This window comes from Mustela nigripes, chromosome 9 (assembly GCF_022355385.1).
Source record: "Mustela nigripes isolate SB6536 chromosome 9, MUSNIG.SB6536, whole genome shotgun sequence".
Lineage (NCBI taxonomy): Eukaryota > Metazoa > Chordata > Mammalia > Carnivora > Mustelidae > Mustela > Mustela nigripes.
The window spans coordinates 15,380,047-15,391,654 of NC_081565.1; the positions used below are offsets into that span (position 1 = coordinate 15,380,047).

General features: G+C 44.3%; 1 pseudogene; it reads right to left on the reverse strand.

The window, feature by feature from the left end:
- Positions 1–10,910: 10,910 nt before the first annotated feature.
- Positions 10,911–11,099, reverse strand: LOC132025288 (U4 spliceosomal RNA; annotated as a pseudogene).
- Between the last annotated feature and the right edge of the window lie 509 nt (positions 11,100–11,608).

Genomic DNA, 11,608 nt, shown 5'->3' on the forward strand with positions numbered 1-11,608 from the left:
AAATGAAAGAAATTCCAATATTTTCAAAGTAGAATAGACCTCGGGATGGACTGGATGTGGGAAGGAGGAGTCAAGGAGATCACCTAGGCCTCAACGCTAATCTCCTGACATACCATGGAGTGTAGGTTCCAGGCTCCTCGTCTCTGTAATGAGCATTTTGCCGTAGGTATTTCATGCAGGTTATAGAAAAGCAAAGAACAGCATGAATCTAGAACTAGGAAGGTGACAAAATCCAATTCTCTTGTGTCCCAGTTTTCAATGGAATATCATCTTAGTGCACATTAATGCCTGAAATTCTGGCTGTTTTTGCTCCTGGTTCCCCTTCCCTTCCCACTCAGGCCAATAGAGCAGATGGCGAGTGAAGGTGGTTAAGCCATAGTTGATGGCTAACCGTTCAGCGTGGTTAGAGGAGAGTCTCCATTTCCTTGGCCTTGGATCCTCTGTGGTAGGGCTTGCACTAGTAGCACCTTGTGACCTTTCACTCAGTCTCCCACCAGGAGGAAGGCACTCTTTGAATGGTGAATTTGAAAGGAGAAGCAGTATGTGTGGCTGAGACATGCCTCTCAACTTCCTAGCTTCTGTTGCGACTCTGCAACATCTCCAGTATGCCACACAGGACTTATCTAGATGAGAAAGTTCAGATTAGTTCACAAACTGAACAAAGGTCTTTTTCAAAGCTTATTTTCTAAACTTGTCATTACCTCCGCCTCATTTCACCCTCTTTTGTCCTTTTCCTCTGGTCACATTCCCTTTATCTGTTCATTTCTATTTCTTTCCCTCACCATTTTGTCTCACGAGTTCCTCCTTGCAGGTCTAATTTCTGTTTCAATCTAAAGGATATCAAATATTTGTGATGATTTAAAAACAGCCCTGTTCTTTCTCTCTCTCCTGTTCTCTCAGATGAGATGAGAACAATTTCAAATCTATTAATTAAACAAGTCTCACTTTGTCATTCTAAATTACTTTGAAACCAGTGTTAATTTCTATATAACTATCTAGTTTTGTAAATATGATTAATTGGGATATAGCATCCAAAATTCAAGGTCTACCTTCACCTGCACTTACACAACTTTTATAAGTAATTTTTATTGCCTACATATTTAAATCTGCGATCCTGTAGCCAAATCAGCCTGTAGGGAATCCAAGATTTTCTGGAATGTTTCCTGGAATTTCCTTTCATCTTTGGGTTATTGTACACCCTTTACAACTTAGAAGAAGGAACTCAAAACACATTTTTTTCCAAAAAGTTGCTCTTGATCATGCTGCCTTGATCATTTATATACTGCATCACTCCACACATACACATTCTACAGAAACACTTCACTAAACATTTAAAACTTTTCCTAAAAATCCCTCCAATCTTGAATTTGTAAAACAAACAAACAAACAAAAAACAACATCGATTTTCCTCTTGGAAGACCTGCATAAAGAACTGTTAAACTTAAATGTCTGAGTCTTGAATGATCACCTCTCCCCACAGCGCAGAGAAGCACACATGTTTGCTCTCATCAAGCCTATCCTGGTTCTTCCAGAGGTCATATTACGCTCTTGACTTCATTGGCTCTATATTGAATGTTTACTCTCCTAAAAACAGCATTTAAGAACCATTAGTTATCACAATTTCCTTTGGTTCCATCATTAGAAATGCTGCAGAATTATATTAAAATATAACAAATCATTTTATATTTGCATATTATTAAATTATAACCACCTTATTTTTGTTGCAAGAACGATTTCTATTCCCATTTGCATCTATACTTCTATAGGCACCAAGTTTGTTATTTCTTTTGTACTTTCCAATACAAATTATTTGCCCTTCTGTACTCAGTAAGTGATCAATAAGTGCTTGTTAACTAAGTTGGCAGGAAATTGGGTTTTTGGCATCTGCCCTTGCAAAGAAGAGACATTTCCAGCCCAGAAAGTGTGAGAAAAAGGAGTCCACAGAGACGGGCCATTTGGAACCTTGGCAACTCACATGTTGTCATATTGCCTCAGAGTCCTGGGCCCTATGCTTAGGGGAAGAGAAAGAAGAGCATCCAACCTCTGATCAAGGACAAATGATTGGAGGGAATCCTCAGAGCAGCAGGCAGAAGAGAGGTGATGCTAGACAGAACTTTGATCTCCCAGGAAATCTCAGATACTGAAAGGGTACTCTTATTGTCTGGACATTCGAACTCTGTCCAGAGCCACTGCCATGGGGAATTCAAATGTGAGAAGATACAACTTCAGAGCAACGGCCATCATAGATGACCATTTCTGCTATAAGTCCCTACGGCTCCCAACTCATCATTTGTAATTAAAGCAAGGACTGATAAAATTTTTCGTCACTGGAATTTCTACTACCCTATGGCATTATCTCTTGAGTCTTAGATGACAGGCTGAGGAATAAGACACTGAATTTTCAGACCATTTGTCTTGGAGAGCCTACAAGCAACCACTTATCATTACCTACCACCATTCTATTATAATATACTGAGCTGTCCACCTCCATCGTCCTGCTTGTGGTATTTCTTCTGCTCAATGAGCCCCTCATCACTGCATTTCTCATCTTTTAAGATCCAGCTAAAAACAAAACAAAACAAAAACCCTCTTATTTGAACCCAGGCAGAATTTACTGATTCGCACTGTGAGTGTAAGAGACAGTCTTCTGGGATTCATACTGGAGTATGAATTCATGCTGGAGCATTCACTTAAGCCTCTCCTTGCTTCAGCTTTTGAGAGGCAGGATATCATATGAATCCTAACTTACCTACCTGAGGGATGTGGTAAGAAATAAACGACTGTGTGCCCACAGGTGCACTTGTATATGTTTATGTATACACACATATACAGTAACATAATACATAATCCACTCACCTATTCTATATTAATAATATATTCTACATTACACATATTATTTTTATAGTAAAATATAATACACGTATTTAGGATACTGCCTGGCAGTTAATAAATGCTGAATGTTTCTTATTGTCATCACCCTTTAATTTCTTATTTCTTCAAATTTTCATGGTTCTTTCTCCCCTCTTCCCTCTATTTTTCTGTATCTTTCTGTCTCTCACGTGCACTACTTCTCCTATGCATTACATTGCAGGGTAGCCCTGAAGTCTGCAGAATTGATACTTATCACCCAAGCACTATTAGTAATGAGATCTCCACTCTCAAAACGGGTCCTCGGATGGGTGCCACACATGTGCAGGAGACGCACTCACCCCCATACGTTACCTTCCATGGTCTTCTTTTTGTTCAGACTCCTGAGTTGTTTCTACTGCTACCTGCACTGAGACAAGCCTTGCTTTCTGCTGCTATTTTCCACCAGAGGAGTGGCAATGTTCTTGTCAGGGAGTGTCCCCACATGCTCCCAAGCTTATCAACCCTTGTGTTGCTGACAGAATGTTGTTTTTTTATGGCAATGAGTGAAGAACAGATACTGAAAGTTGGGGGGGTGGTCAGATACACCCCTTCTTCCTAAGTTCTGTATCAAATTTTGGCTCCTGGTGTCTTACTCTGTCTGGGCTGCTATAACGTAATACAACAGACTGAGCGGCTTATAAACAACAGTAATTGTTTGTTTGTTTGTTTGTTTGTTTTTAATAGTTCTGGAGGCTTGAAGTCCAAAATCAGGGTACCCTCTTTAGGGTGGCAAGATTCTCATTGTGTCCTCACACTACAGAAGGGGCTAGGAGCTTTGTGGAGTGTCTCTTATATGAGTATCAATCTCATTCATGAGGGCTCCATTCTCCTATTTAAACACCTCCCAAAGTTGCCATCTCCTGATGCCATCACACCAGACATTGGGATTTCAGCCTATGAATTCTGAGGGGACACGAATATTCAAACTGTAGCACCGGGTATCCAAAGCTTTCATGTTTCATGCTCAGGGCAGCACAAATCCCGGGAGACACCCATCTTTCCAACACTTTCCATGGTTTTCTTCCTATGGATCTCTTTAGCTCCTTTCTTATCGAATTGTTCTCTTCTTTTTCATAACTACCAAATAAGAGCCTTGGACATGTGATCAGTAGCTAGAGGGGTGTGTGTGTGTGTGTGTGTGTGTGTGTGTATCTGTGTATGAGAATGCTGACCATTTATTATCAACATCATATGTAGTTTTGAATATATAACAAAGACAAGGAAATAGCCAATAAATAAAACTAGCACTAAAATCACAAAACATATTTAACTCTTCAAGGAATGTGTCAAGCATATTTCAAGGTTTTATGTATGTATCTATATGTACAGCTCATGCCAACACAATGATTTCTAATTTCAAAGTAGCTCACATATTAAGTTACGCTCTTCCTTACAAACTTGGGAAGTAGGCAAATGTATATTATTTTGTCTTTCATGAGGAAACTGGTAGTTAAGTTTCCTCATGGAAACTCTTCATGGTGGCCACATCTCCAGAAAGATTAAATGGAAGGGCTTGGATATGAACTTGTTATCTGATCCAAAGTCTAAAATTTAACATCAAACACAGTAGCTCCAAAGATAGTAATGGCTCTCATTCTTATCATCCTAAAATAATTTCCCATCTGTTTCATAATTTTATTTGTGACTCATAAAACTTGAATTTACATGATACAATCTTGCCATAGAATTGCATTCAAGGAAATATAGTGCAGTGATAATAGATAATTATACAGTTTAAAATATTTCCGGAAGGACCTCAAAGAAGATCAAAAAGAACCTTCTTTCTTCCAGCCTGCTTACGTCTTATCCTTCTTACTCTTTTTCCGTCTATATTTTTTAACCCCTGTCCTGGGTAAAATTTAATTCACTCCGATCCAAATTCGTCATAATACCAGGAAATAATGCCAGGATTAATACCAAGGAAAGGGCTGACAAAGACAAAAACCATCTCAGGGGGTAGAAATATATAATCCATGAGTGAGGAGAGAGACTTTATTCTTTTGGAGTTAGGGCAAGGAAGATGGTAAGCCTTTGCAATACACTCTCTTATTTAGGCCCCACCAGATATCCCAACAACTGTGTTGTGACACAGGTGTCTCTGGCATTATTACTGCTTCATCTTAGGGAAGAGGAAACCAAGTCCTGAAGGTAATAAGGGTAGGATATCCGCCTACTGCAAAAATATACAGACCTGGATATATGCAAATGTAGCTTTGCAGGCACACACGCCATCACACTTCATTTCTCGACTGACCCTCCAGCACTTGCATTTGATATTCTATCAGTTAAGGTCCAGAGGAGGACAGACGTTCTGCTTATTTATCTACCTTGTGATGTACACGCAGTCCTAAAATTATAGTTTCATCTTATGACTGTGCCAGCCTCCGACTCGTGATATTCATCAAAGGGTGGTTAAAACAGGCTGCAGAGGATGGAGAGGAACAGCTACGCTCAGGTCACAGCCCCAGAACTACAACCCTAGAGGTGAGATTCTGCTTTGTAATTAATGAACCTCTGTTCATTCATGATGAGGGTAATCAGAGGAAAGCCAGTGCTTGGAAAATACCCTGGAACTCCCTCCAGCTGCCATAGGGAGCTCCAGCTTCAAGCCTGACCACAGACTGAACTGTAAGTATTTTCATGATTTGTCAGTCATCTCTCTTTCCTCTAGTTCAGGTTTGTCATTCCTAAAATTCTAAAGCTGCGTAAAACAATAACAGGCATCTGACTCCGACGGGAACCTGACAGGAGTTTGCTTCCAGACAGCAGAGGATGCTGCAGCCTCTGTTCATATACACCCCCTAGAACTACTGTCATCTGAGATCATCTTCTCCCATTCCTACTCTGCTCCAGCCTTACTGTCACTTGAGCATGTTTTCTCAGGGCATTTGCCTTAGCTCTTCCCTATTTGGAACATTTCCTCCATAGACCTTTATCCAAATCCTTATCATCATTTAGTGTTTTTTTTTTTTAATTTTATTTATTTATTGGACAGAGAGAGTGAGAGAGCACAAGCAGGGGGAGCAGGAGAAGAAGAGAGAGAAGTAGGCTTCCTGCCAAGCAGGGAGCCCAATCCCAGCTCGATCTCAGAACTCTGGGATCATGACCTGAACCAAAGGCAGACGCTTAACCATTTGAGCCACCCAGGTGCCCCTAGTGTTTTTTAAATAACACATCTCTTAGAGATCTTGCTCTCCACCTTAACTGAAAGGACCCTGAATTAGACTGAGCTCTCTAAGAAGCAAATCCCAAGAGAGAATTACACTTGCAAAAAATTATCAGGGGGGAGCGCTTGCAAAAAATTATCAGGGGGAGCTACCACAGTAATGCAGTTCTGACTGAATGAAGGGGAAGGAATGAAAGAAGGCTGCGTAAAAGCATCTGGAGCTGTATTGCAATGGAAAGCAAGTTTGGCATAGCCATAGGAGCCAAAGTTTTAAGTTAGAGAATTCAAACATCTCTCTGCCCCATCACGGACTGGGAATACCCCTGGGGGTTGTAGCCTTACTGGAAATGGGGTGATGGATATCAGAAAGCAGGAATGCCTACCTCTCGAGGTCTGAGCACTGCATTTTCATGGCTGTCCTATACTTCCTCCCTCCCTCTCTTTTCCACCTTCACCATATCTGTCATTTCCCTCTTAGAACTGTCTCCAGTTATATACTTTGTTACTTATTCTGTTATCATTTTTCTCCCTCACTAGGCTAAAAATTCCAAGAAAGCAGGAATGCTGTTTCTCCTCATGCCCGAAATGTATGTATCAGGCACATACAGTAGGTAGCGAGTAAATATTTTTGACTTGTTAAATGACTGGTAAGTAGATCCATCACTGAACCTGTGAGCATGAAATACACTCCTAACTGACCTTCTGTGAGCGACTGATAGAAATCCTTGACGCACCCATCACGACACTGCCTCTCCTTAACAGCCATGTTTGTTCCTTTCTACCCACCTTCCAATCCAACACGAACTCTCAAACTATTTAAGTGGCCGTTTCACATATTATAGCTAAACTTAAACCTCAGCTAATATCAGCCAATGAGGCCAGCCTAATGATAAACTTTGGAAGACTTGTAAGATTTATAAAATGCTTACTTCTAAATGAATAGCATTATAGATCACTCAGTCTGAGTACTTAAGTGTGTAGTGGATACTTTGTAGCCCAGTTAATGATCCTGTTCTTCCATTTTGTCCTGAGATTTCACATCCATCCAAACCTTTCTGGCTATTTTAAAGATTGACATTACTCACCATTTAGACATTAACAGGGAACGCTTTGTCTCTGTAGGTTTCTAAGCCATTCTGGCCACGCAGACAGTCTGCATCACTTTCACTTCTTTCTCCCCCATTCTTATTAATATTTCCTTCCCATAAGCTAAAAACTTTATGAAGTAAGAGACTGGAGCCAGCACTAAGTTCTGCCTTTACAGAATTCTCAATTGGTGTAACGTGAACGCCAGTGATCCCAAATACACATTGTGCAACTACTACATGCGGTGCTTTTGATTTCCATCAAAATCTACCACTTCTGTTATGGCTACAACTCTCCTTCATTGCCACTGAGATGGTTCATTTGGGAGTTTTGAGACTTACTCTTTAAAAAGTATTCTTGGGGGTGCCTGGGTGGCTCCATTGGGTTGAGCATCTGACTCCTGATTTCAGCTCAGATGATGCTCTCAGGGTTGGGAGATCGAGCCCCACATCAGGCTCCACACTGGGCACAGAGCCTGCTTAAGATTCTCTCTCATCCTCGGCCTCTACAACCCCCCTCCCCCGCAAAAAGTATCTTTGAAGCTATTTCATTTTCCAGTGTTTGACTTATTTATTAATTTGATTATGTATTTTAAAAATACAGTAGGATCAACAAATAGTATGACCATCAGCGGCCCTTGTATTTGCGGCAGCCATGTAATTTTACCCCAAGACAAATTCAACAATATCAATCCCTTCAATGACTCGATCAACTCTGCCCTTAGAACAAATTCTAAGTCTGCTACATGGCTTCATCTTCCATCTCCCTCCGACCTCTCTGAGCTCATTTATCTTAATTTATTTCTCAGCAGAGACACGATGCTCCCCACACTACATTTCTATTTCATCTCCAGCCCTTCCTTCTTGGAAGCTCCCCCGACCCCACCCTCACCCCCAGCCAGGTTTGATCCCCTTCATGCTTCAGGGTCCAGCTTAGAAGTCGCGTCCCTGGGGAAGCTGTCTCCGATTCCGTCTCGGCCCAGGCGGTCCTACGTCCCATCACCGGGTATTTCACACGCGTTACAATTGAGTGCATTTTACAAAAGGTCAGGAGTGCCATCCATTTTGTTATACTCGTGGGACCTGGAGCAGATATTTCTCCAAGAAAGGAACAGTAGGAGGGAGAGAGGGAGGAATGAGGGGTCAACAAAAGCAACCAAATCGCGGGACCAAAACTCAGTCCCGTCCGTAACCGCGTCCAACCGCGCTGAACCTAGACTGACCTGCAGTTCTGGCTTCCTCAGAAGCGGACTTCAGGCCCGTCCGTCAGGAACTGCAGCATCTGTGCCAGGTCAGTGGTCTGCCCGCGGACCTTCCCTGCCCTTGAAAGGAAAGGAACTTTGCAACGGCCGATCTTTCTTTCTTTCTTTCTTTCTTTCTTTCTTCTTCTTGGTTTTGTCGTTGTTGTTGTTGTGTTTTGTTTTGTTTTGTTTTGTTTTGTTTTTGAAGTATAGCCGCGCACAACGTTACGTTAGTTTTCCTACTGGGCCTCTCCTCACTCGCTTCCTCCTGCTCCTTCTGTGAACTCTTTCATTCTGTACAGCTGCTGGGCCGGGTGCTGCTCCCTCTGGAAGCAATTTATACTCAGAATCTTGGGGTTTTCATGTGCTTCAGCTTATCTGGGAACAGCTCCGGTGACGGAGGAGAGGACCGAAGGGCCCCCGAGCCCAAGGCTCCCCGGAGCGAGGAGCGACGAGGCGCAGGTAACCTGCTCATCCCAGGCCGCCGCAGGGTCCTCGCGGTCCCCGGAGCAGGCGGGCAAGTCCCGCGCGCGGCCGATCCCAGCTCCGCGGCTCTGCGCGCGCAGCTTCCAGACTGGAGCGGCCCCTCCTGCAGACGGGTCCGGGTCCGGGAGCTGCAGCCGTCAGACCCGCCGACTCGGAAGCCGGACCCGGTCCGGGGACGGAGTGGTTCTGACTCGGAAGCCAGACCGGGTCCTGAGACAGAGTGGTTCCAATTTGGATACCAGACCGGGTCCCAGGACGGAGTGGTTCCGACTGAGAAACCAGACCCGGTCCGGGGACAGAGTGGTTCCAACTTGGACGCCAGACCCGGTCCGAGGACGGAGTGGTTCCGACTTGGACGCCAGACCCGGTCCGAGGACGGAGTGGTTCTGACTCGGAAGCCAGACCGGGTCCCGGGATGGAGCGGTTCCGACTCAGACGCCAGACCCGGTCCCGGGACCGAGTGGTACCGCCTCGGACACCAAACCGGGTCGGGTTGGACTGGGCCTAAAACCGACCAGAGCTGGACTAGGTCCGACTCTGAAACCGGACGGAGCCCAGACTGGAGCGGTTCGGCCTCGGCCCCCAGACTGGGTCAGAGGGAAGCTGGGCTGGGTCCCGCGTGAGGCCCTGGGTGCGGGGGATGTTGTTTCGTGGCCGCACAAGGTTAACCTCTGCGCAGCGACCACCGCGGAGAACTTCCGACGGTCCGGGATGAGCGGGTGCCCCGGCAGGTGCCCTAGAGACGAAGGGGTCTCAGCCGGGCCCTCGCTGCGCAGGGCGGCGGGAAGGTCATTTTTCCTCCTCTCCGGTGTCTCGTGTCCCGGTGAGACCTGCTGGGACCTCAGCTCGCTCTGGGGCCTGCGGGCGGGATCCCGGGGGAAGCGGCCGACGCCCCCAACGACGAAGAACCGTCGCCGCAGCTCGTTCGTGGATTTCCATGGGAGGTCGGGGGGCGAAGCCACGACTTCACTGGCAGGAAAAGGAAAACGGAAAACAAAAACAGAACTGGGTGAGAGTTAGATCTTCCAGATGGCAGCTGTGGGTTGGCTCTCAGGCTCGCACTGGTTGTCCCTCTGTTCCCTGCCAGGGAAGGTCGTTGCCCTTTTGTTCGTCTCGTCTCCGTGTCGGAGACCTCGGCGGGGCAGCCGTGCGGGTCACACTGCGCGTGCCGGGTACCCGCTGTCCGCAGATGCCGGAGCGATGGGTCCGAGTCTTCCTTTGGGTTTTCTTCGGGAAACGCTCTGGGTCCCTGCAGGCTGGTATCTTTTTCACCCTCTTTGGCGACGCCCTTTGTGTCCCTGAGGTGGTTCGTGCTGCCAGGGATGCCTCCCGTTGATCCCAGCTGAAACCTAGGAAGGTCCTCTTAAAAGAGTTTTTGGCGGGTCGGTTTGCTACTTTTGTTTTTGGGAGCCTCATGGTCAGAAGCTGGTCAGATTGGAAGCTGGTATATAATGCCCAAGAGAAAAAAAAAAAAAAAAAATTTTTTTTTTAAGGCCTTCTCCCTGAGCTAGAATGAAACTGTGTACCCGAAGCCTTTGTGGAAGGATTTGGTAAAACATTCCCGAGACACATAGCATTAAATCGGGAACATAGGAATCCTTTCATTTTCATCTTAGTTGAAGATCTTCCTGATACAAAAAAAGCAAATGGAAAGTAATACTGTTGGATGGGGAGGGCGCCTGGGTGGCTCAGTGGGTTAAGCCGCTGCCTTCAGCTCAGGTCATGATCTCAAGGTCCTGGGATCGAGCCGGCATTGGGCTCTCTGCTCAGCAAGGAGCCAGCTTCCCCCCTCTCTCTCTGCCTGCCTCTCTGCCTACTTGTGATCTCTCTCAAATAAATAAATAAAATCTTAAAAAAAAAAATACTGTTGGATGGTTTACAAGCTTCTTGGTATTATTCTGGTTGCAACCCATTTCTTTGAAGAATTAAAAACAACTCTCTTTGTCCTACAGATTGAGTCTTTATAAGAAGAGGAATTTGGCTCTAGAAACAATTCAAAGCCCTCCTACTTTTTTTTTTTTTTTTTTTAAACCAATACCAAAACTTCCCCTATTTATCCCAAAGGGCTCGCACATATTATAAGAGATCTGGGCTGAAAGAACAAAAGTCCTTCTTGGGGAAACTTGCATTATTTCTCTGTGAGTTTTCAATTAGCAATAATCACGCCTCGGATAAACCTCATTGGCTACGATACTGCCACTGCGCAAAGCTTCTCTGTGAGTTTTGAGATCAAAGTCTTCTACCTTGTCGTCTACAAGAAACAAGGTACTTCTTACAAGAAGGGAAAAGGGAGGGGGGAGCCCCTTTTGAAAAGGAGGCCTATAAACTATCTTAAAAGTCTCTTTCACAAATATTAGTAAGACGCTTTAGTCACCTGAGCAGAAAACCTTAACTTATTCCATCTGCCAGAAACGCAACTTGGATACAACTGTTCTGTTATAAACTAGTGGATTTTGAATTATTATATGTCTCATGGCTAAAATTTTAAAGCAAAAGCTGTAACATCTTGATTTGCATCTTGTACTCTCAGAATACAAAAAGTAACCCAAAGGTTTTTCAAGTTCCTGGGATCTAGGATAATCTTTGGTAAATAAAAACTAGTTTAAGTTTGCTTTTTTAATTAAAATAGGCATGTCTTTAGAGTTATCAGCATTAAGTGTAATACTTTTATTCTCCCTGGGTTTACTAAAAGTCAAATAAGCTTATGGTATCTGTGTTAC